General features: G+C 44.8%; 1 protein-coding gene across 17 annotated transcripts in view; it reads right to left on the bottom strand.

Moving 5' to 3' along the window:
* The window catches only part of ADGRL3 (adhesion G protein-coupled receptor L3), a 523,370-nt gene extending 504,597 nt beyond the window's left edge, over window positions 1–18,773 (bottom strand). For 3 of the 17 annotated variants that reach the window (XM_069781902.1, XM_069781894.1, XM_069781928.1), the window contains exon 1: window positions 17,868–18,758. The gene's annotated coding sequence lies outside the window, so the exon portion shown is untranslated. Of the gene's footprint in view, window positions 1–17,696; window positions 17,830–17,867 lie in introns of those variants that run through there. The other 14 variants (XM_069782031.1, XM_069781961.1, XM_069781983.1 and 11 more) reach the window with 12 other exon arrangements.
* Between the last annotated feature and the right edge of the window lie 8,088 nt (window positions 18,774–26,861).

Here is a 26,861-nt window from a genome sequence, read left to right as displayed (position 1 = left end):
AAAATTACTGAAAAGAAGATTCAACTAAGATATCATTAAAATATCACGTTTAAGTCCCTTGGACCCTGGCTCTGTCTGCAAATGCTGCCCTGGAGAGGAACAGAGACAGATTTTGAACTCACACTTTGGAGCTTTACAAAGTTATAGCCTTCACACTGCTCAAAGGGGTTTTTTATGCAAATAGATTTTATTCAAAATGAGCACAGTGTCTTCATGACCTCAAGAAATTTTCAGGAACAGGTCTGTGCAAAAGCACTTTGCTTGGCCACTATAGTTAGAGGATAAATCTGGCCTGAAAGCAAGTAAAGATGTTTGATGCACTGATAAATTCCCAGCAATGGGAGCAAATCAACAGGACTACACTGTAAACAGACAGAAACAAATTGTAAAAAATGACCTAAATCCTAGAGTGATCATAGTAATGAAACATGCGCATAGCTTCATAAGACTGTGGAAGGCATGAATATGCTTCATAATCAATGACTTGAAGCAAAATTACCAAGTGCAAGGGCTACCAAGTAATCCTGAAGAGAACATTCTCAATCCCCTCCATCAGAATTGGTCATCTCCAGCAAAGGCGGCTAAAATTTTCAAGTAATATTATCCCTGATTTTGATTTTTTTGAGACAATGAGTCATACAAAGTCCTTTACTGGATCTAACCCCATGTGGCTTCCCTGTAATTTTTTAATTTTATCTGACAATTATGACTGTAAAGCACAAACTGAATTTTTAAGCCACACTGAAGCAAACACTCAGCAACATCTGCTTTGTTTTCATTGTTCATTTAAAACTTACTCAGAACAAAAGAAGTTTTAAATGCTCCTTCATCATTAGCTGACATTCTGTATTTAAATACTTCTATCAGCTCTCCTTTTATTTAGAGAAAGTAACATACGCCATTTTACATCAAGACTAAAGAAGAAAGAAATCTTCCCTTGGTCCACTAATGAGGGCAAAATCATCCAAACAACGGCATCACAGAGATGACACCAGCTGTTCAAAAAAAACCCAAACCACCCAGCCACCAGTGTGTTACTACTATAGTACAGTCCTAAAAATCCCCATCTCCATCCAATTCAAAACAAAGGGCTGTTCAAGGATTCAGTCACCTGCTTAGAAAAATTAAAACCAACAGTGCAGAGAAGAAACCAGCACCAAATAATTAGGAATGGGGTGAGTGAATTTAGTGCTACGTATCTGCAATATTGATGGATTCGGGCATGTGTTATGCATATATAGCTCTGCTTTTAAGATGCAAGACGCAGTTTGCTCTCCTGTCTTTCTCCAAAGTTCTGTGCAGGCTGTAAAATGAGTTTGCATGATGCTGAGGTTCAATTCTGTCCGGTTTTATTGGAGTATTAGAAACAGTGGGAAGAAAGAACAGAACACATCTCGCTTAGCAAGTTACCATACATATATATGCACACATATACATATATATGTATGTATGTACGTATATACGTGTATACATTCCTACACGCATATACATGTGTAGTTTTTATATATTTTTTATATATATATATGTATATATATACACACACACATACATGCGATGTTCAGTGTTCCTTAGAGCAAGAGACTTAGCCAACACATTGGGGACTGACCTTCAGAGCACCTACAGTTGGAAACAGGAAGGCTGCGAGAGCCACCAACACCCCGGAGAAAACCTCATGCATGTTTTGAGCTCTGCACTCCCCACACCGTCCCACAGCTTGTGCTACTACCACGCAGATACACAAAAATCAGCTGTAAACCAGCCAGGAAACCGATCCCAGGCAAAAACAGCCCAGCAAGAGCTACAAACCAAACGTAGATTTTAAAATTAGAGTTTCATTTCCCAGCCTGATTCCCCATACAGCCACAGAAACAGATGGCAAAACGAAGGGGTTTGATTTGGGGGTGGAGGGGAAGCAGCCAAAACTTGCACTGGAACATCTGTCCAAACTGCAGCTCTCGGGGACTCAAGAAAGGAGGGTAGAAAAAAAACAAATTTTTTTTTTTTTTTTGAGTCTTAAGAGACTAGTAGTATCTACGCACACCATATGCATAGGACATAGCTTCGTTAGATAAATCCTTAATTTGTCAGGGACCAGAAGCTTAGGGCTGCAATCTGGGAAGTTTCTCTCCTACCACTGGGCTCAGCATCCCAGGGCACCTACCCGAGGGATGCCTTCCCACATGAGTCAAGGCAGACACGTCTCCCAGCATCTGCCTTTTCAGCATCTTCACAGACTTCTACATTTCAGCCCTCGAAAGAAAAAGGGAGAGTAAAGGTGTAATTGCTCAGGTTTGCAGGTTACTACATGTTCTTGGGGGGAAAAAAGCCATGGAGGTACAAAAGCACACAATGGGAGTCCCACTCTTAACGTATAGGTCTGCACAAAAACTAACAGGAGGGATCGCTCACGCTTGCATTTATTTTTGTGATATATACGGTACATGCCTTACACCAATTCAACTCCTGCCAGTTCTCCTTTGAGTAAGTGAGAGCTCCTCCTGGGCACAAGCACTGTGAAGAGCAGGGGCCATTTCAATTCCTCCCCATGCACTTCCCGCTGCATCAGCTTTGCTGTGCCAGGTACCCACTTATCACACAGATTCACATTTAAATTGAAAACACACTGCAAGCCAGGGAGAGTAATTTCTTGGGGTGGGATTCACCTCCTCCGTCTTAAGGTATCTGCAACGTAAATGTCTCTACCTGAGTTTGTCACCTTAGGCTTCCTTTACAGTCAGTGGAGAGAAATAAGCTTTTTAGGGTGCAATTCATCTGACCTATTTTAAATGTCTACATGAGAAGGAAAGGAACCATGCCTCAGAAGTGCCTGCCTCTTTCCATTAGATAGGCGGCCAGTTTAAATGATTACCTTGCATACAGACATCTCTGTTCAGCCAGATAAACTAAACCTACCTCATCATTCTCCTTTTAAAAAACAAAAAGCAAACAAACAAAAAACCCCACCCAAAAAAACACAAGATCAAAGCAAACCACCACAAAAACCACACACACTAATCCCACAGCAAAAGTGGGGTGCAGAATAAAAGAATAAAATTATAAAAATATCAATTAGCTAAACAAACCAACCAAAACAATGTTTGATTCCTGCGTACCACACTTCAGCACTGCAATAAAAGCTTGCTAATGAGTCTATTAACCATCCCAGGCTTATCTGCTAGCAGCCTACAGCAGCGACCGGCCAGCCAACCACCAAACGTGCGCCGGTGGATGCTCTCCAGTTGCGGCAGCATCCTGCTCTGCGTGGCTCAGCCCAACTCAGCGACCAGGCGGGTACCAGGAGAGCAGGCAGGCTACTCACTGCGATGCTCTTCTAGATACTCGACCAACTCAAATAATTTTGTTCAGTTACTTCTGGGAGAAGAGAAAAAGGTAAACTTGCAAGAACACCACACTCATCAAAAAGCAGCCAGCAGAAGCTCAAGCCACTTGGAGCCAAGGTTAGTTGTAAGGAAAAGCTAAGCATTTGTCAGTATAAAAATACAAGTAGGATCCAAGCATCATCCACTATTTCTGCCTAAAGTAATAAATAAAGTAAATGTTTGTATCTTTGTTGCTTTCATATCCAACATATAACAGGTGTTATTTCTGGAACAGCGACAACTTTTAAGGTATCTCCAAAATTCACAGGCTTTGGCAAATCATGATTTTGGTGAAGTCACTGTACACATGCAACTTCTCACCGGAGTGTTCAAACATTGTTTTCAATCAGTGGCATATATAGAGCCGTCTAAAGAGAAAAGACACAAAACGATAAAGGTCAGCATGGGGACTAAAGGAAGTTCAGCAGATCAATCATTCAGCAGATGGATCGTGTGGCACAAGAGGATTACACCGTGCCACACTCGTACAGCTGGACTCAATACTTCTGCTGCTGGTACCTGCAGGTGATGGCCCTGTTAATCATATGTAAGTAATAACATGTAAGTTATTACCTACAGATAAAATAAAGTGACAAGACATTGCACTTTTAAAAGAAACCTCAATTTCCCACATATTTTAGCAATAGTATGAGTCAACACTAAATTACTTTTCAAATGTGTCTCCAAATTGAACGAAGCAGATCTTTGCAAGTCTCTTCAAGCAGATTCACTCTTTACTTTTCCAGGAAAACTCTTATCCACAGCTAATGTGCAGGAAAACTGAAGTCCACAACATTCAGCTCTCAATTAGCGGCTATTTTTAATTAGCTACAAACACTATATCCAAAGGCTGTATCAGCAGCAATTGGCCTGAATCAACACACAGTTTTTGAGGAAAACAAACAAAGCAAGCCCACACAAGAAAACCTCTGCTGGCCTTCGTCCAAGCACTCAAACTAAGGGACATTTCCATATCACTTTGAAGATTTCAGAGCCTTGGCCAAAGCCAAATTAATAAGGGAAAGACAGCTTCTTCTTCGTTTAAAAGCAAAAACTGACTCTTCACTGTACACTTATCTGACAAGAGCAGTATAGAGACACAGACAATAAAATCACACCAATATGAAAAACCAGGAAATACATTTTTCATTGGCCTGATATCCTAAAATGTAAATAAGATGAGAACTGATATGCAAGGCAGTGAGAAAAGGCAAAAGGGCAGGAAAAAAAAAAAAAAGTCCTCTCCCTTCATAAGCTCATTGCAGCCAGAAAATGGAGGCAGCCACAAGACTATCTGCTCATCCCCCTCCACCGGCACATACCAGTATCTTTTTTGCCATGATGTAACATCAGCACCTAGAGCTGAACACCGCAGCGCAAACATTGCAAGGCAACGTCAAGATACCGCGACGTGATTAATTTGTGGCTCCCAGCAGGTCTTCCCAGATGATGAAGTGTCTTGCCAGCTGCTGAAATCTCAGTACCAAGACCACAGACCTGCATTAAACAAAGCAGCGCTCCTGCTATTATTTTATCTTGCCCTTTTGATGAAAGATGTCCTCTTGCTTAATTTAAATAATCACTCCATGCTACAATAGCATCAGTAGATACATATACATCATCTTTACAGACCCTGGATGTCTGACGTAATGAGTCTGGAAATGGAAGTGAATAAACTGGAAGAAAATAGAGTAGGCATCTGGCTGGGAAAAGTCTGGGGTAGCCAGCCATCAGCCCCTGGTTTGCTGGATGCAAAGACACTCATCAGGGCACAAAGGCATCCTCATTTCTCCCCTCAATCAGCAGAAAATTAGCAAGGAGGCTGAGAACTTAACGTAATTACACGACCACCTTTGAACCTTATTACTGCACACACACACAATTTTAACTGCATAGTTTTGATTAGTCCCTTACTCCCTAACATGCCAAAAGTTAGGTGTGTTAGGCAAAATTAGGCAGAAATTCAATGGGAGCAGAAAGTAAGCAATGTTGCCAAGTGGAATAATTAGGAGGCACTGCAACACAACACCCTGCACTGCCTCCAGCGTGGGCACTATCCCCTTCTCATAGGTTTTGTGTAACACCTGGCCAGGTGGGTTCTCTCGAGTCCTAGGGTGATGTTTAAGGAGGAACTCTCCCCTTCTTGTGGCATTTGCATAGCATTAGTTTTTGCCACCAAGAGCGCTGGCACACGTGGGACCTTCAGCAGTAACTGCAGCCCCAAAGCCCACACGACTGCACAAAGTCCTCAAGTCCTGCACAGGCGACTTCCAGACAGGGAAATGGGACCATAAAATACCTCTTGCTACAAGAGCGGCACTGCTCCCACGCACGTTTGCCGAGGGCCATCTCAGGACAGGAAGCATCAGTGGTGCCTTCACAGCGTGCACCAACCCAACCAGCACATCCGGCACGTGCGGCAAGCAATTTTTTAATTAAAACCATTGGCTTAGCTTTAGGAGCAACAGAACACTAGTAAAAAAAGCTAGCTCCCTTTTAAACAGCCACCATAGAAATTTACCTGTGACGGATTTTTCTTCCCATTTTAAGAGCCTCATTAAGAGTTCAAAATTAGGTGAAATGCTATAATTCTGCAGCATTTGCATACATAACAAAGAAGAAAAAATTATACCGAGTTACCATTCCCAGTTCAGAAATGAATTTCGAAACTCAGCTCAGAAACCACTATGTACGGAGTTACTTAGACCAAGTTACTTCTGTAGAAGAGTAGATGTCAAGCAGACTTCAGTCCAGTGAATTTTCCAATTTTCCATCTTTATTTTCCTGACTAACTTTTAGTTTAAGCAGATCTTAATGGGACCATTACTTTTTCTAGCAGGCTGTGCTTTCATGTGCCAGTTCCATCTGCATAAAGGACCATTTTTAAATATTTGGGGTTTTTTTAAGGCTGGATTACAACCTAGCTTCCATGCAGGTACCCAGGTAAGACATGACCTGTCTGAGCACCTCACTGAGTTCATGCCAGATCCAAGAATCCCCATCATCCTTGCACAACCAACAAAGCGGTTATAAAGGTGGCTCTCCTTGCCCCTACCCTACCCCACTGCCCACCACCATCCCAGAGGAATGATTTCATGGCAGGCAGCTTCACCACCCTCTGCACCAAACCAGCCCTGGGGACACGACACCATCTAGGATGCTTAAGGGGATCATATTTGCTGGTCTTCAACCTCTGGCTCTGGGCTTACTGTCTCTGCTACAAAGATGACTCGTATCCACCTGCACGTGTATGGAAGAGCCCCTTAAAATATGCCTGTAAGCTACATGTTTCCAGGCTGTATTCCTCAGTATACCACATACGTAAGTCACCTTGCAAGCAGAAATTATCCCTCAAGCTCAGGCAAGCATCGTGGCAAAATACAAAGGGCTCCCAGACACATTAATTCCTGTACTTTACACCCAGCCTGGCAAATCTACATTTGACATCTGGTGAGATCCTGGTGCACCAGGAAAGAAAAATGTTTCCGTAATTATCAGAAAGTCCTGAGAACCATAGAGCTTTTAAGAAAAACAAGCACATTAACCAAAGAGTGAGGAAGATGAGCAGCTGGAGCATCAAATGCTGGAGGACTCTTAAATTGGCACCTCAGCATATCATTGAGGTACGGAGCTCACATCTTCTCTTGACTCCTGTAAGGGAAGATTTTGGTTTTACCTCTAGAAGGAGGAATCACTTAATCACCTCTCACCTGATGTAAAGACAGCTGCTGTGCAATGCAGGGAAGCAGTGGGGCAGATGGGGATTGATCAAAACACAGTTTTACAGCACAGGTACTCTGGGACTCCTTTCACTCAAAAGCAAACTTTCTATATAAAAAGGCCCTTTTGCAGAAGAAGACTAAGCCACTCAGAAAATTCACATTTCTCACCCTCAGAGATCACTATAGTATATTCTTTTAAGTCCACTATTGGAAAAAAAAAAATTTAAAAAAATACATTTTCAGGTATTCATGTTCCTTCTCAGCTTCATCTTGGGAAAAGCAAGGTGTATAATTGTGTGTCAACAGCTGAAAATCCTGTGCAGTCCACATGTTCAATGAAATCTTATCCCTGTGAGCTGTATGGAGAACTATAATGAAGTTGACTGTTTTGCTGGAAAAACAGATATATATCATTGCATCTCTGATAATGCTTCAAAACTGGAAGCCCCATTTAGGGTATTTTCTCCCCAGTGGAGGGTCCCACAGTAGCTGTGCCTAATAAGAAAGCAGTGCTTCCAACGAAAAAAACAAGGAAGACGAGGCTATTTACCAACATTTCACATTTTCTCATTGCTGGACACAATACAAGAGGTGAACACCCTCTGATGAAGCCTGCCTTCCTTATGCATGGTCTAGCCTCCTTCCCTTAATCTCACTGATTTGATGGGACTATTATAAACCAAAGAACTGCTTAAGGACATCAGCCCTGACCCCAAGAGTCAACTACCATGCTTCTCTGGTTGGTTGGTTGGGGATTTTTGTTTGTGGGTTGTTTTTTTTATTTCCACAAAATTTAAGCATCTTAAAAGCTCTAACTAAAGGATAAGATTATTGATACAGAGCTAGATATGTATGTGCATCACCTGATATGCCAAACAATATGCCAACAGGGAGGTCCCGAAGCGTGCAAAGCTTCGCCCAGAAATAACTCTTGGCAGAACTGGGGCCTGATTCTGCAACGTATGATAATTTCCCTATGTACACATCCTATTCTCACTCCTGTGCACTTGTGTTATCTTCTCCCCCCAATCACATTGCAACTCCCTACACAAAAAAAAGCCCAAACCCCAAAACACGTTGCACAGCTATCTCACTGTCACATCTATTATTCAAGAAAGGTCTCATTGAATAAATGTCTGTTCAGAGGCTCTAAACAAATTTCATTTCTGAACACCACTGTCTGCAGCCCAGCGGGCCATTTCACCAAGATAAGATCACACATTTAATCAAACGCTTCAAAAAAGAAATACACACCGAGTTTGCTTAATAACGTCAAATAATAAAAGTGCAGCGCTGGCAGCATACTAATTTTTAGTGCTCTTTCTTCTTTGAGGGTTGTCTCAATAGTCAAGGTCAACCGTACATGGGATTTCTTCTAATTAGGGTTTCTGGTAAAGGCTAGACCTGCTTACTCTCACCACTTAGCCATGGTTTTCCCTAAAATAAAGACATCTCTCTTTCATTTTAAATTAAATCATTGCAGTGTCCCACCCAAGTGTGACAGACAAAACTGCGTAACTCTGCTAATTCAATAGAGAACATAAATGAAAGACAACAAAAAAACTCATCTTTGTGGTCAACAAGGAACCACCCACACAAATGTCTATGGCATAAAAGGAAAAGTGATTTACAGGAAAAAAAAAAACAAAAACACAGTGATTATCTGCTTGGTGTTTGACTACGGCTCCTACTGCAGCCCCACAGAGACCTATCTGAGTTAGAAATCAGCAGTCGACTTGGCACCCCTAGGTCAACATACGCTTTGCCATTTATTTTATTGTAGTAATAAGAGGAGGAACCAGCTCAAAGAAACAGCATTACGTTACTACTACTGCAAAATACATCTATATTACTACAGACCAGACCTCCATGATATTCTTCACTAACTTGCCTATTACTTTGGCTATTAATTATTTTTTTTTTTTTAAGTCACCAGCATTACCACTATGACTACTGCTAGAATAGGCTTTGCCCCCAGATTACATGAACTTGGGAGGAACCCTGGACCCTCGCTGTGCTCAAGCCCACAGCTTGAAAAGGGTCAGACAAAAGCTGGCATCCTCACCCTTACAGCCTGGACCATGGGTTATGCTGGTCCGCCCTTTGCTCGCATGGGATGAGAGTGCGATCAAGCGTAAAGGCATTGGAGAAGACAACCCCCCATCTGCTGCTCCCAAAGCTGGAGGAGACAAACAGCAAGGCAGCTCTTGGATATATTCCCCACCATATCCCATTCTCCCTGCCTGCCACAAATATCCCCACAGACACTGCGGAGGTCCGGATTCTCCCCTTGAATGGGAAAATTACAACTTCATAGTTTAGACTGGCATAAACAACTGCTTGAGTCTAATAGCCAACATCTTCCTAAAGCTGCTCGAGTTTTACCCAACGTCTCAGCCCCACTGCAAACACAGAGCTCCTGAGGTGGGAATACCCTCACGCGCTCGGTGACGTGCACCTGTATTTCTCACCAAAACAAGGATACTTGCACAGGTATCATTCCCTTGTCGCATTTTAGCCTTTCTTTGAAAAATCGGTGACGTTATATGGAGAAGTGCTCCCCACTCCCGCAATCGAAATGCATCGCACAGACTTTAGAAAGACTCATTGCAAATTGGTGACCTACTTAAGGAGATCTATAAAGTGCATTACAATTGTAATTGCAGATCACTTGTCAAAAGGTCACAAGTTATCACTCTATGCATCGTAATCGGTATTTTTCAAATACCTATCAGGATGAATTTTACACAAGGAGAGACATCATTTTGGAGTCATACCAAATAAAGCAGCAATTGTAATATTACTGTCCTTCTTTTTAAAAAAAAAAAAAAAAAGGAAGAGAGAGGGGGAAAAAGACACACAGCCACTCCACACACCAGCACCCATTAAGATAATCCAAAATGACATTTTCTTGAAGAAGTCTGTGCTGTGGGAGTTACAAGTGCAGTAGTCACACCATAATTTCCCTTGGAAGGAAGCAGGATATACACATTTCCAAACAATTAAAGGCCTTGATTGCAATATTCTAAATCCAAAGGAATAACATTTTAGATCCCACACACAGTTCCAATGAGGTTGAGCTAAGGCGCAATGTGCAATATAGCAATCTGTGGTGTGCTGGACACAAGAACAGCTGTTCTCTGGAGACTCTGGATAAGCCATCTACTACAGGATTATAGACCAGTTTTGTGTACCTCCAGATAGCCTTAACATAAAAAGTCATTCAGGATAGAATCCAAAAGCCTTTTCTTACTGCAGAAAAAAAGGAGGGTGGAAAAAAAAACCCAAACCAAAAGATGCAAAGGAACACACAGACAAAAGTGGCAAATAAGGATTCACATTACACGGCAGATATTTCTGCATACAAAACCTGCAGCATACATCCTGCTGGAAAAAAAAAAACCAAAACCTTCAAAAAACCAAAAACTTGTCCCCTTTGAAGTGACTGACGGGAATTTGCACCACTTCGAAATGACAATGTGTCAGTCAGTAACACACACAAGCAAAGGCAGCATGAAAGGAAAGGAGTTAACAGGTTCCCTGAAATTCTCCTCAACTCTCTCCAACAGTGAAACTTACTCAAATACTCAAAGAGATGGCTATGATGGGTGCTTTTTTTTTTTTCCTTTCCCCCAGCAGTCTTTGGAACAGAGGGGGGAGGAAGGGGGGGAGGAGAAAGAAAAAAGAAAAAAGGAAGGGAAGAAAAGAAGAAAAAACCAGAGCACTATTGAAAATCTCCTTACAGGGTCAGCTGTCACTGGAATGCATTTGAGTATTCAGGGCACCCACCCATGCAGAACATCAAAAACTGGGCTCGGGTCCCTCCCCTATTCTCACGGGCTTAAGCCAAGGCTTGGTTTGCGACAGGGCACTGAATAGCAACGCAGCATAGCGTCTCTGCAGGGCTTGGAAACAGCAAGACCCACCTATCAAACAGAACAGGAGTGTCACTTCTGCTCAACGCTTTCCTTTTCTCCCGGTGTCCTCCAACACAACACACCAGGTATGTTAAAAAAAAAAAACCAAACACTCAACAGCTCAGCAGCTCCTGGCGCTGGGCTCTTTTGAGCTGAATTCCTCATCTAACCTAGATCAGCCCAAAGTTAGCTAGCATACTTACCTCTAACATACCCCTACTCCTTGCTTGTAGGAAAATGCTGACATCTCCAAGAAAGCTGCAAACAGCACTCCTGCAGCAGTGACACTTGTCTTCTGTACTCTGAGGGCAGTGGAAAAAATTCTCATTAAGGCAGGCTTGGGATCAGCAACTTCAGTGTGGGAACAGGCTACTACAACAAATAAGCAAGGACCAGCACCAACTCTGATACAATGTGTGGTTGCTCAGCATATCTGAAAATGTGGTGGCTTTATTTTGGTGCCAGACTACTAACCGAGCAACTCAGTTAAAATTTTAAAACTGCAGACCCGTGCACAAGTATTTTGTTGTTATTGTCCGTCACTGCACCTACATCTCAAGAACTCAAAAAAAGAATCAGAAAATCAGCAGGGAGAGAAGTTTTTCCAGCAACAGAATTAAAAAACCTCTATGCATCAGCACCATCATTGCACAAACAAAACCTATGTATGCACACACACAGACATACACATGCAGGTACATATGCTTGGGGTATAGATGCAATTCTTAAATACCTCTTTTTAACTTCTCCAAGTTTGACAAAAAACCCCAGAACTGCGTCTGTTCCCCAAATCATGATATTTACAAGTCTATATATGTGTCTGCATACAATAAATGGATGCACTAAGACTGCATTAGTCAGAATGTTTCTACCCCTCTAATTTTAAATAGTGTCCATTCATTCAGCATCCTCACCTCTGTAACCACATTCTTGGTTCCCATGGAGTGGGAGAGGGACTTATTGTAAAAACTCATATGCATTGTATGCGATGACTGTTACACACGAACTACTTGTCATTGGTATAAAACCACTTAAGAGACTTATCCGAAGGTGCCAGGTTTAGACTGGACCTCTTTTCAGAGCAGTGCTGTCAGCACTGGCACCTTTCACAGGAGTTTATAGTAGGGCAATTCATGATTACATTTTAAGCACCACTTCTACAAAAGCACAGAGAGTACTATTTCACTTCATTTTAACTTTGCATTGCTGTAAGAAAACATTCATGTTGATCCTTTGTATTTATGACGATTCGCTGTAAGTTTTAGAAATGCATAGCTCCATTGCGAAGTTCAAAATCAATGACCTTACCTGGTATAAATCAATGCAACTGCAATCAAGTCAGTAAAGCTATTACAATTAATAGTAGCAAAGCTATGATCCAACCTACTCAAAACATTGTGTGAAATATTTCAAAGCTGTTCCCTGTCAGGTATCCACTGCAATGAATTGGAGTTGTGCTACAGACTGCTGAAGCATTAGGTTTGTAACCACTGAAATAATTCGTATGTAATTACCCACGTGTTGACTAAGGTGCTTTAAAAAAAAAAAAAAAAAAATCCTTGTAATGTAAGGCCATACATCAATGGATGCTCTGTAAAAGTTTATTACTATTAGGCATTTAAATGAAATATATAATTTCATATTGCCTAATTAGGACAGCTTCCAAACACTTCTTTGCTTCCTTCAGAACAGTATCTGTTTCACGACCCTTGAAACGGAAAGATGTCAAGTCTCAAATGGAAGCGTCTTGATTTTAATTTCCAACTGTTTTCATGAGCAGATTTTAGAAGTGTGCACAGATTTCAAGTCTTCACCTGCGTACACAGCTTTGTTCAGCCTGAAATGCCACCTCTGGCAAAGAGATTACAACCCAATTAGGAGAAACATGATGCTGAAGCGGGGGAATGTTTTTGAAAAGATACTACATCTGAGATTCTGGAGCATCTTTTGAGAAGGTACCACATCTGAGATTCTTGAGCATCTTCCCCTCACAGGGAAGCCAACAGAAGCACTCCATCAACTACAGAAGGAGCCCCATCACAGATGCAGCAACACCTCCCTCGGACAGGAGTGGGCCAGAAGCAGTAGAGATGAAAAGTCTAAGAAGGGGGGAAAAAAAGAAAAAAAAGACGGAAGAAAAAGGCCTTTAAAAATGGTTTAGTCCTCATTTCTCTTCCACAGGAAAACAGAGGTTTCAGACAGGCTAGGAAAAACTCCCATGCTGAGCACTGCTTAGCAAGTAAAACAGTGGTCCAGAACACAATTAAAATGAAGTTTTTATTGCCTGAAAAGACTAGCTACCTTGCTATAGCTAAAGACACTTGGTGCAATGACTGATAAATGCATCTGCTTTACAGGCAAAATCAGAAGACTGAAAAGACTGCTGAAGTAAAAGTTATAGTGTCAAGGTGTCCTTAGAGAAGTCGTCTTAAAAATGAATGCTTAGCTTGCACCCAGGAGACACATGCGTTTCAGACTGCGCACTGTAGAGATTATCTAGTCAGGAACGTAAAGCAAGCATTACACTGCAAACTCAGAGGCTAAAAACAGGCAATAGGATAACATCTTAGAATCACATCACAGATTTGAGTAGGAGGTGGTTTCCTTGCCATTAAAGTAGCCAAGAATTAAAAGTAGATCCTCAAACGCAAGCTCCTCCTACTTCAGCAGCCGGCTCTGGGAGCTTCCACTGCCTGCAGGCACCAGGATGAGATCAAGGGAGTGCTGGAGCACCTCAGCACCTACAAAAACGAGGACATATTCACACAACCCCCAAGCAGGGATTAAAGAGCTTGATATTAAGTGGTGGTGAGGTTCATGACAAAGATTTGCCAAGGCAGACATGACTCCAGGAGATGAAACGGTCAGAGGCCAGCATGCCAGGCTGCCTTGCCTGGGACAGTTACGTTCCTACAAATACCCTGGGGCAGAGCGAACTGTTATGAATGACACATTTTCTAGCTCTCCATCCTACAGATACCTGAAAGCATTGCCTATAGACATAGCAGAGACTGCAGCGTGTATATACACTCAAAATTTGGCATCATGGTGCATTTCTAGTATTCACATCCCGGCAGGACATCTATTGAATGAGAAAGGGACCAGCAGGGAAGAACTGGGAGTCCCCTTGAACTATGGTAAACATCTCTTCAAAATTTCAAGGCTCACCAAGTGCATCCCACTCCAATAAGCAGCCCATCATCCAAAGCGGCAGGAAAAGACTTCTATATTTTGCAGGGCTGTCCTGGTGTCTCAGTATTGTCCCAAGCAATACATCAATATTGTGATGCCTAGCTCTCAAGTCATCACCGCTCCAAAATAATAATTCTTGAGCTGTTCCTCCAAACCTCTCTTGTGACGTGCAAGAATGCTCTAAGGAGTAAGAAGTTCTATCAAAATCACTCCAATCACAGCATTGGGCTGCTTCCAGAACCACCAAGTCACATAATTTAAAACAACAACAAAAAAAAAAAAAAAAAAGAAAGAAAACTTATTTAAAGCATAAGAAGCCTCGAGCCCATCCTCCATGTTTTAGCTTTTCCCTGATCCATTCTTGCTCCCTGAATTCCATCTCTTTCATCAATCTTCAGCCCATCCTTTACACTGTGTCACGCATGAAATAGTTTCCTAGCCAATCTGCACCAGTCCCAACGCTATTAGTATTAAAATCTGTAATAATAAATCACCCATTCCCAGGACTACTGCATTTACAAAGACTTCACTCTCCCGTGTGCATCTCATTTACTCATGTTGATGATGCATACGCTCATGCTCTGAATGCGAAAACCCTGACGGCAGCGTCAGGCACTCCAACCGACGCGCTGACCAAAGCTAAAGGTCATGCATATTCCTCTCCAGTCCCGGCCGACAATTCGGTCCACCTGCCTCTAAATTTTTATTTATTTATTTTTATAACAGCCCCGTGATGCTGGGCAGCACACAGCCACCCAGCTCATCAGCCAGCCAGCTCAATGTGCGTGCCTGCATCTTCACCTACAAACCTGCCTGCGTTTCCCTCCTAGCCAGCAAAGGGCACCGGCTTTGCTCTCGCACCAGCGGGCAGGGCAATTTGTTTGCTGCTGCGGAAGGAAGAAGTCTTTTCTGCAATTAACGCCAGGTTAGGCAAGCCGAGCACCTCCGCCGCATCACCCCGGCAGGCAGGGACGCGGTCCCCGTGGCATCCCAACTGGGGGACGCAGGGCTGAGCCCCAGCTGCGGCAAACAAAGGAGGGGGATCGCCCCGGCAGGCGCTGGGGGATGAAATTTCCTGGGCTGAGACACAAGCTGCTCCACCATCTCCGGAGGGCACCGAGAAACCACAAACCCGTCTCCTGCTTCTGTCAAACAAAACATCTGAGCAGGGACTTGCTAGACTTAAACTTAACAAATAACATTAACATCTCATTGTTCCACAAAGCGGGACTCGGTGTTTTCACTGTCATCAATCTGCACTGCCATTTAGCTTGCTTTGGAATTAAATGCGAAATTAAACATATCCTCTCTTAAAAGCTACCGGAAGAAAAGGCAAAATTCATATTTTATTGAATAACAAAAATTATATGGAATTCACGGGCCAACACTAGCTTTATAAAAACTTCAGTCCTTTTGGAAACAGACGCACCAGAGATCTGTATCTACTTTATTTTTTGCTAGCAGGTAACAAGACTACAGTCACTTTATAGTAAACCAAGCCTAAATAAGAAAAAAATACTTCTAAGCAGCTGGAAACAGAGCAGCCTCAACCACAACAAGGGGGACTGACTCCTGCCATCTCAGAGCAGTCGTTTTACCTTTAGAAAAAAATATGGCTTTACAGGGGAGCCCTAACCTGAACTTTGTCACCCCACATCAGCATGGGTGCACAGATTTTCTCCCTTCCCCGTCTGCAGTGACGACTGCAGACTTTTTGACAGCAGCCTGTTTTAACCTGCAACACCTGGTTTACCCCCATAAAAAACTCCATGGAAGGATTTTTCCTAATGAATACACAGTAGAAGCCTGTTCATATCGCGAACCCCTGGAAATGATGATAAATGAGCTCTACAAATCATATGCTACTACTCAATACCAAGCAGGCAGCATTGGCTGAGCTCTTTAAGAGATGGCATTCCACAACAAAAATGAAATTTATTTATTTTTAACTCCAGGGAAGACTTTTTTTTTTTTTTTTTTTCTTTTGGTCAGCTTTGAAAATCTTGATCCAACGCTGTGGAATAAACAGTGCTACAATACAGAAAGAAACTGCAACTAGCAGGCTACCTATCTGCCTTATATCAAGACACAGATGGCATTTTCACCCTTGTTTTTTGCATCTCAGCCTCCTCCTAAGCAGCTAGCTGCCTGGAACTAGGACTGGGAGAGTGCAAATGCTAATACCTCCTAATGAGTGATCTAAACAGGAAAGTAAATGCAACAGACTTGGGTTGTTTTGGCTAAAGCGATGAATGCTACAGTGACAAGCAGACAACAATCCATTGCTTTTGGCCATATACATGTTGTTTTAACTACCGCAGAGAAGAATCACACGCCTATTAGAAAAGGGAGAGAAAGAAAGGTTCCTTTCCTACCTCGCCATCCCTCCTGAAAAACTAAACATCTGCCTGTCTATAGGGGAAACATTGGAGAAAAAAACAACTAAATGCATCGGGGGTGCTACGTTGGTTCTATGGACAACTCTGGACACAGGGCTGCTGATCAAACTCAGCCCTTGAAGGCAATCCCCTAGGTACCCAGGGCACATTTCTGGGGCACTGCACCTACATCTTCATTAGCAATAAAGGGCATCAGCTCGAAGTAAGCTCCGTAGACTGGGAAACAGGAAAGGGCTGCTCTCTGGCTCATGGCAGACAGTGATCATCAGCCTTACAACCATATTTCCCAGTTTAACAGTCAAAAAACGATTGCAAGGAGAATGCAAATAAATAATTAAGCAAGCAAATAAACCAAGAGTTAAAAAAAAAAAAAAAAAAAGGCATTAAAAAAAAAGCAATTTCCTTCCTCCGGCCATATATACCGGCCCTCTTGATCAAAAATCCCTCTGGCAAACGCCAGCCCTATACTGTTAGAGCCGGCAAACGCAATCTCACAGGCAGGAGGTGGGGAGCTCTGAACATCTCTAGCAATGCATCTACCTGGACCATACATTTGCTTCTCTGGCTGCAAGGGAAAGAGAAGCTTGCGCCTACCTGTAACCTGGGGCCACCGGGCTGGATGCAAGACCTCTACCCTACCACCCCAAATCCACGCACACGTGACCCCGACACACACCCCTACACCCCCAATTCAGCAACATCCCCACCCATGCCCCCTGCCCACCCTTTGCCTCCCGCTACCCAGGAAAGCGACTGCTTCTCGAGGCACCCTTCAGCAATTAAACAGAAACGTAGACAGACGGAGGGGTGGGCATGAGGACAGGGGAGACACATGGAACTCGGGAATTTCTCAGGGTAACGCCAGCAAACCCACTGGTCCAACGCGGTGCCTTTGACAGAAAAACAGAAGGGAGAGCAAGAACGAAACCTACCAGGTCTCCTCCATCTGCCCATTGCCTTCGCCACCCTAAGTGTCCATAGCCAAACCTGGCTGCAGCCGACGAGGCATCTCCCAGCCAGCAGCACACCCCTTGTCCCCGCCGTCCCCCCGCAGCATGCAGCCCCAGAGAGACGCTCCCCCGTTACCTGGAGGATCCAGCCCCCCTGAAGGCAAACTATCCTTATTACGAGATAATTCAATCCAAGCGTGCGCCCAGGGCGGCCGGCACCCTTCAGCCCAACGCAACCGGGCACGGGTGCGACTGACGGCCAGGCAAGGGCTGGTGAGCATCCATCCGTCGGGTGGCGGTTAATTACCTTTAGTCACCTCCGGCTCCTGAGAGGCAAGTCCCCATCAGTTCCTCAACAACCTGCAGCAGGGAGCTGCTGCCACAATCCAGCCATTAAAACCAGGGGTGGGGGTAGGAAGCAGACCTGGCCACAGTACCAAAGCCCCCAGCCAGGAGGAAAAGGGAGGGGATGAGAAACAGGGAACGTCCCTCAAGGAAGGAAAAAATTAAAAAAAAAAAAAATTAAAAAGGAAAAAAATGGGAAGAAGAAAAAGTCTCTCCTTTTCAGCCGTCTTCTTCTGCTACACAGGCTCCCTCCCGGAGGACGGACGGTGTGTGGAGATGGGGGAGGCGATCGCTCCCTCCTCTCCCCGTCGTCGCCGACCCCTCTGGACCAAAGCCCCGCTCCGATTTACCTCCTCCAGGTGGGCAACTTCAGAGCAAGGCGATGTCTCCGGAGCCGGCACCACCGGCCAGGCGATTCGTATGCGGCAGAGTCATTGCCTGGGCTGCTGCTGCTGCTGCTGCTGCCGCCGCTGCTGCTGGGGAAGAACAGCCGCTGCCGAAGAGACCACCAAAAAAAAAAAAAAAAAAAAAGGTGGGGGGGGAGAGAGAAATCTTCCACCATCCCCCTTTTTCTCTTCCCCCTCCAGCACCAGCCGCTCTTTGCATCCGCTCCCCTGCCCGCGGCCCCTCGCTCCGCCGGGGCTGGGGGACACAAAGGCGCCCGCGCAGAGGGAGGCGGGTCGTCCTCAGCCCCCCGGGCTCCGCCGGCACCCCAGCTCCTTCCTCCTCTTCCTCCTCCTCCTCCTCCTCCCGCTGCGGAGACCGCCAGCCCCGGCGCGGGCGGGCGCGGAGGGGGGGGCGGCTCGGCGGGCGCGCCCCGCGCGGTGCTTAGCGGGCGCGGGGGGGCCCCATGGCCGCGGGCGGGCGGGCGGGCGGCCCGGCCGGCACGGCACGGCACGGCACGGCACGGCTCGGCTCGGCACAGCGCACACACACGCGCGCCGCACACGCACGGACACGGAGCGGGGGCGGAGGCGCTCCGGGGGCGGCGGGACCCGCAGCGCCCGCGTCCTCCGCAGGGCCGGGCCGGCAGCGGGGAGCGGGGCCCGGGTAGAAGGAGGAGGAGGAGGAGGAGGCGGCGGCGGCGGGCGGCGCGGCGCTGCTGCCCTGCCCGGCGGCGGCCGCACGGAGCCGGGCGGGCGGCGAGCCGAGGGGCGGGGGAGCGGCGAGGGCCCGGATCTGGGTTGCGCGGACGCGGGCTCCACCTAGCAGCCGGCCGGCACGGTATTGGCACCGCACCGCACCGGCCCCGCCGCCCCCCGGGCCCGCACTGCCCCGCAGCCGCCCCCCTCCCCCGGGCCCGCACTGCCCCGGCGCCCACCCCCGCCACAACCTGCCCCGCAGCCCCCTCTTCCGAAAGGATCCCCCGCCGCCCCATTGGCCGCTCTGACCATTGCTCCCCTCCCAGGCGGCCAGTCGCAGCCTGCCTACCAGGCACGGAACCATTCCACACTGGATTCCCTACCTCCTGATTGGCCGCTTGGGCTTTTGCCCCACCCCCCCCAGCCAAGCAGCCAATCACAGCCTGCCTTTCCGGCGTGGAACCGTGGCGTGCTGGTTTCCCCACCTCCCCGTTGGCTGCTCTGCCTAGCGCTCCCTTCCCAGAAAGCCAATCGCAGCCTGTCTTTCCGGCACAGAACCGTTCCCCGCTGGATTCCCCACCTCCCCATTTGCTGCCCGGCCTGTTGTCCCCCGCCAAGCAGCCAATCGCAGCCTGCCTGTTCATCACAGCCCCACTCCCTGCTGCCCAGCCCAGGGAGATGGGGCTGGGGGCAGCTCCGCAGCCGCCTGGGGCCAGGGCGACACACTCCGTCCTTGCGCTGGGGCCCCCAGGAGGGGGGAGATGGTGGATCCGCTGATCTCCAGAGAGCCAAGGACATCCAGGACAGAGGACAAGAAGTCTGCCTTTGTTTTAACGTTCGTTATCTTCAGTGCTTACAAGGGACCTCTGGAAATAACGGTGCTTGGCTGGAGCGTGATAAACACTTTTCTCCCAGATCGCGTTCTCTGTTCGCTTTTAGTTTTGGAGAGAAGGACCCCAACAAATCAAACTCTTCTAACATAAAAAGGAAGGGGGGGGGGGAGAAAGGCAGTTTTCCAGTTGCCTGAGCGCTGACGCACGCAACGGGCCACGCTTTATCCCAGTGGCCAGACCTATCTGGGCAGACACTGCTGCACCTCGGGCTTTGACCGTAAAAGAACTGTAACAGAGAGAGCTGGAAGGGCCCCAATGGGGCCACCCGGTCCACCCCAGTGGAAGACCTGCCCAGCTGTTTCTTTAACAAGGACCTCCCATGACAGAGACCTTCCAAGACCATCCTTTTCAGTGGGATGAAAGAATTAATTAATCTTGTTTGTTAACTCAGACCGTGAGTCAGGAAGATGCTCACACATGTTCCTAGCTGCGTTGCTGTAACAGGCACAGAAATGTGTATTTTAGGTTAAGAACTGCTATTCTGGATGCACTGATGTGCTGCAGAGAATTAAGACAAATAAACATAAATGCTGTTTTCCCAATGATAAAATCAGGGCCCATCTCACTAACACGTCAAAAATAAAGGAAGAATGTCAACTGTGGTGAATTTTGGGGTAGGGAGAAATCTAGAAGGTATAACAGATCCGTCTCAACCATTTCTGTTTCCAGTAGACCTCTGCAAAGTCACGTTAGAGAACACCTGGCCTTTCCCGTGAGGCTGCAAAATACCCCCAAAAGTCTGAGTGAACGATGCACAGCCGTCTACAAATATTTACTTTAAGAAAAAGTAGGTTTTAAAGCAATTAAAAAGCCATTGTGTTTTGGGCCTCACATTTGGCTCATCAAAATCATGCTCCCCAGTGGGAAAAGCCCTCAAAGAATCTACTGCTCCATCCTTGGGAAAGTCCTTTTCTGCAACAGCCCTTCTTCCAGGGGCAATATGGAGGGGGGGGGGGGGGAACAAACAAAGAAACCACCAAAACCCCCAAATCCTTAATACTGTCTCTGCTGGGATGCTCAGAGATATGAGGTTCTCCAAGATATGATCACCTCTTTGATGATATTCACCACACATACTCTGGGAACAAAACGAAGCCCTACAAGCTGAAAACAGATTTGCTATATATCTGTAAGCTCTGTTTTAATGCGCAGGTGAGAATGAAATCAATGTTTAGTCAGTGAGTGGAAAAAAGGCAAATTACCACTAGGCTTACAGTGTGGTGGTTTGGGGTTTTTTTCACTCATAGCATTGTATATAAAGAAGATGGAAAAAAACCAAGGAATTGGGGGAGGCAAGGAAGGAGCCTCAGAAGATCACCAGCCTGTTGTGCTATCATTGCTCATTAAAATCGTATCTCAGGCTTAGTGCTGCGAGCCAGCCCAGAAAAACTTAGAGACAGAAAAGTTACGTTAAGTTGTGCAGTTGTGGTCTCCAGAGGCAATAGCAAGATTATTCCCCAAAGGATATTTTCCCAGTACTTTTTTCCAGCAAAACTTGAAAGTTGTCCAGGGATGAGATTTCCAGCAATTCCCTTGAGTGATTACTCCCCAGTCTCATATATCTCGCCATTTGGACGATTTTCCTGCTGTTCAGCCTACATTTTCCCGTTTCTTAATTTCATGCCATTACTTGTGGTTATGGCCCCAATTAATCAAAGTACTTCAATGCTTGCTTAAATTTAGGTATGTGCTTAAGCTCCATTGAAATCACATGCATCGGTGTTTTGCAGGGCTGATGGATATGCGCATGTGTTTAAGCACTGTGCTGAATTGGGACCATGCATCATCCAAAATAATTCTCCTTCTCTTACATATTTTTAAACCATTATCCTTCCCTTGCTTAATTATTGATTAGATAAGCTATATATTTAAGCTACTTAATCTCCTTGTGTATCAGTCACTTAATCTTTCCTTGTGTATCAGTCTTTCCAAGAGTATGATAATTTTTCTTCTTCAGATCTGAATTCCCTCAAATTCTTTCGTGTTTTGTAAGGACAGGTAATGAGGTATTGCAATTTAATGCCATATCCCAGGTGTGATTACATAAAGAGCAGTTATTCTCTGCAGTCGAAGGATATAACTTATCTGCGCCAGCAACCCCAAAGTGCATTGATTTGTTGTGCTGCTCTATCATTTTGTAAGACTCTCTATAATCTACTCGTATTCTTTTCCATATCCATCACCCCAGCATTCAGGTATTTTTGCTTGCAGAGGCGGACGGCCTTTAGGCCTTCAAATTCAGTGCGGTCTTTTACACCGGAAAACCTGTAACAGAACCAAATTGCAGCCTTAGAGGTTTCCAGAATGCTTTCTCCCATGGAAGAAAAAAAATCAGCCTTTCAAGTTGTATTATTTGAATGTGTTCACCCAGTATTTTGGGTTCCCAATCCATTTTCTGCTTCAGGAGGATTTGTCGCACACACTACCCTGGCACCACAGTGCCTGCATCGTTTGCTGCTCATTATTCTGTTATCCCCCAGGTAGATGCGGGGCTTTAATGATCATTTCATTATTTTACAATGGATTAAAATTAGGTTTAGTGAATTGTAATTGCCTGTGATTCTGATTCTTTTCTTTTTTCTTTTTTTTTTTTTTCCTTCTTCTTGTTTTTCTGAAGATCTGTGTCCTATTTGCTTTCTGGCTTTCTCTCAGGTTTTCATGAACTTCCATAAACAACTGTCACTGAGCCATTACATTCTGTAATGAATTACCTTATTCTCAGAGATGCATGTCATCTGGACCAGTTCATTGGTACACATTTATGCTTTTCAGGCTTGCTTTTCTTTTTTTTTTTTAAAACAGTTCTCCCGCACAAATACATTTCACAGTGTTTTCTCTACTTCATGATCAAGTATTACGTGGCTTGTTTGGTTTTCACCTTTTTTTCCCAATGTGAAGTATTGTCATGACAAAGTACATCAACTGTAAAAAATAAATGCTATGGAGTGATTCAAATAAACATCACAGGCTTACTGCTATAGATCTGGCAAAACTCAACTCATCTCTCATAAACCCCCATTTCCATCATAAAATTCCCACAACTGGAGCTCACTGATGTTTTTAACAATTAACAATAGATAGTAATGCTGAATTAGATCCTGACAGACTCCACATTCTGTGTTTTCCTCTTCCTCATCATCATCTCCTCTACAGCCCTGGTTTAGGGAAGCACTCTGAGATCCCTCCCTACCAGGGGAGCACCTACTGTTTTTGCATGCTGCCTTTTCCCACACTTGTTTTTAGGCACGAGCCTCAGTGAGATCGTTTGCACTAGGCTCAAGCAAAATTACAAAATAAGGAGTAGTTCACAAGCAGAGGTGCACGCTTAGCCTGACTTTTGGACATCTACCTCTACATGTGTCTGAAACTAGCAGTTTTCCTTGGTAAAACCTGGTAAAACCCCTGGGTGAATAAATTCTCCATCAAGAGAGTGAGGCACATTGCATGGGGACAGATGTGTTTCTGTCCCACCGCTTGCTCTGGCTACAAACCTGCTAGAGAATTTAGTCACCAAGGGATTTTATCACCGGAAAAGTCCGAAAGTCAGGCTGGGCACAGGCTGTGATTGCTTGGCACCAAAGGTGAGCAGGAAACACTTCTTCAAACCTGAAATATCTCCTCATGGCTCCAGGCAGGACTACGTAAAACTGGGATTGATGGTGCAATGCTTCTCTCATCCCAGCATCGTTGCAAGCTGTAGGGTTCGTGCCTGCAGCTGTTCTGGGTGGGCTGAGCATGCCAAAGTCCTTTGTTTTCACCCCAGTTAGGGGCAGAAGATTCCCACCCCATCCTGCTTCTCCCTGCACATTCCTCATGGCCCAGCACTCAGCTTCGATTCAGGCAGTTTGACATCTGGGGCTAGCTTGGGTAGTCAGGCCAGCCATTATGCTGCCATCTTGTACGAAACTGTGAAGACCCTTTGGCAAGTGGAAGAAAAAGACGGGTGCACGATGGCTTTTAACATCCAAAAGAGTTGTGGCGATAATGCTTTTCAGTTGCTGTGGAGAGACATCTTGCCATACCTACATAATTTGATTAAAGTATTTCAGTTTTTGCAGATTCAGTTGAAGTTAAACTGTTTTTAAAAGACATCTTGCATTTTTCTCATAAAAATCTTTGCTTTCATAAGGTTCAAATACAGGTCAGAGGTAAGATTCATTCAGCACTTTAATGGTGCATTTCTTACATTAATGTTCAGTTTTCTTTCTATAATGAGTGAAATTCTGGGGATTTATAATGATTTGTTTGTGGACAATTAGTACATTTTTTTCTCTTTCATAGTCTCTTCCCTCTGATATGTTCCTTCTCCTTCGTTTGAATGCCATTTTTCTAAGTGTGAGAATAGCCTCAGAAAACTAAGAGAAGATGCCCTCCCATATTACATAGGAAATGCAATAAATTATTATTTTTTATTATTTTGGAAACATGGAATGTCAAAAAATACTTTTCCACTTAAGGGGTAGGTTAAGCCTTGTCACACTGGCCAGTTAAAGTAGGTTTGCAGTAGCTTGGCACCATCAGAACAGCATGAAGGAGAGAAAGTGCTGTGGGGCATCTGGTCCCTAACTTGCAGTTGACGTATTTCCCTGCAGCCTGTATAATTCAGCCCAATGCCTTGCACAGCAGAAGATGGGTTCCCAGTCTCTCAACAGCAGAAATACTCCTGCTGCACTCCTCTTTTGGTAGGCAGTGATGCTGTTTCAATGCTTCCTGAAGCGTAGGCAGCAGGGACATGGGAAGATTTCCTGGCACAGGTGCGCAGGATAGGGGCCTGCCCTGAAAAGCATGGTATTCAGTCCAAGCAAGCAGCCATTCTTGACGTGCGTGCCCAGATCCACCCTGCTCACAATGCCATTGCAACTGGGAAGGCTGTACAAACCTGCTGCGGAAGACTGGTGGTGGCTGGTGGCTTAGACATGGATTGCAAAATGGCCCTGCATAAGAATTATCTGAACTGCTGACCTGAATCTGTCTGCAGTCGAGGTAATAAGGCAATTAGACACAAAAATCATTAATAATTTAGCTTAATTGAAACCTAACAATACAGCCTTCCTGTATGACTTCAAGTGATTTCAACTGTTTGGAAAGCATGACCTGTCTCTGTTGTTCCAGTACTTAAATAATGTGGGAGAAAATAAAAATTGTCACTAGAATGTCACTTTAAAGAACTTGGGTTGGTTTTTTTCTCATTAATTTGAACTCGTGAATTCTCAGAGCTGGCTCTGGTTCTATTTTCAAATAGAGGCTGAAGCCTCTTTTTGTATGTGGATAAGTTAGGCTGGAAGACGTACCTGGCTGTTGTAAAAGGGAGGGCTTTGATCCAGAAGGCACGTTAAAGCAGATGGGTGTGCTGAGTACGCTTCAGCCAGGCTAAATGGAAAGAGCAATTAAATGCCCCTCCACATAGTTATTGCTGAAACAACAGGAAGCAGAAATAGCAGAGTCAAATAAGACATGCTGCCAGAGAGGTTTCCCTGGGACTGGCAGGAAATTTGGAGGCAAGGGGGTTTATTGGCTGCAGCTGCTGGTAAAAGTCAGAAAAGTTCGGGGAAACCGAGAGAAATCCAATAAACAGCAAAAGCACCAGCTGGGGTTGAGAAGGAGAAGAGGGAGAGTGACTTTTAGGACCAAAGAGGTGGACAGTAATTTCTGGGCTGCTCGTTGATTTACTCTTGTGGCATTCAGGAAAATAAGATGTTCTTCATAAACAAAAAACACAACACCACATAGATACTTGGTGCCCATACTCATTAGGAAACCAATGTATTGGCCTTAATTTATAGGGCACTTGAAGCCATATGCTGCATGCTGCAACTTAGCATGACTTCATCAGCCAGGACCACAGAGCCTTTACACCCTACAAGAAACCAAAATCTCCCATGAAGAAGAGGAGGAAATCCACCTCTGGCATCCATCACAGCGTTAGCGTGCAGGATGAATTACGCTGTCGTCCAGAAGAGTAAGGTTCCAGTTCACATTGCTTGCTGGGCTTGAGAGCAATTTGAGCTACTGGCAGAAATATTCTATTGCCCCTCAGGGACTGCTGGGCACGGTGCTTTTGCAGTACTCTTAGCCATCTATCCTACAATGCTCGTATCATCTGTAACTACTTATCTCACCTATCTCCTTGCAGGCAGGATTGAGAGAAGAAACTGAGGGAAAATACCACTCTTCTTGCAACACTGTGAGAGGATTTAAAGCCATTTGTGAAACAAAAGTAGAAAATGATCACAGCTAAGAAGTCGGTGTTTTAAAGGCACTCTCTGAGGACTTCGACCGCGGTGGTATGAATTTAGTATTCATGGTATTAATGGTGAAATTCTAAACTGAATAGGAAATTAACTTTCTCACTTGAGGTTATACTGCAATGGTAAAGTGATCCTAATTATTTTGGAGACTAAATTCTATGGTTAGGGATAACTCAGGTTCCAAAAAGAAAGAAATCAATAACGCAAAGACAAATTTCAAAGATTTCAAATACTAAAACCAGGTAGAGTGGCTTGTACCAAGTACACAGAAGCTCCCTTCAGTGAAACATGCGTGAGGTGAAGACTTGAGTGGATACCTCATGCATACAATTTAATGAGGAAAAAACATAAATCATGTAAGACTGGGTCAAAACAAAGCCAAAGGGTTTATACCAAAAATCAGGGCTTTAAGAAATGGGTTGTTGTGCAGAGGCATGCAATTGATCTTTTTGGTCTCCTCCATGACCTTTCTAACTCCTGGGCTGCGTTTCAGAAATCAGTAGAATGATTTTTTATTAAGTTCAGTTTTCTTTTAACTCGTATCAGCAGTCACTGAAATAATGTTTCTACCCCCTTCTGTACAGCTGATTGGCACATCCTTGTTTCACACATTAATTTTATAAATCTTTTAATGCTTCTTCTGATAGGGTCACAGGAAAATGATCCGAGACAAATGGGAGATCTAATCTTCAGATAGTTAGCGCAGCGTCTGGCAGCCAAAGAGAAAGCAAAC

This window comes from Haliaeetus albicilla, chromosome 1, assembly GCF_947461875.1.
Source record: "Haliaeetus albicilla chromosome 1, bHalAlb1.1, whole genome shotgun sequence".
Classification (NCBI taxonomy): Eukaryota; Metazoa; Chordata; class Aves; order Accipitriformes; family Accipitridae; genus Haliaeetus; species Haliaeetus albicilla.
This window is presented reverse-complemented; position numbering and strand designations above follow the sequence as displayed.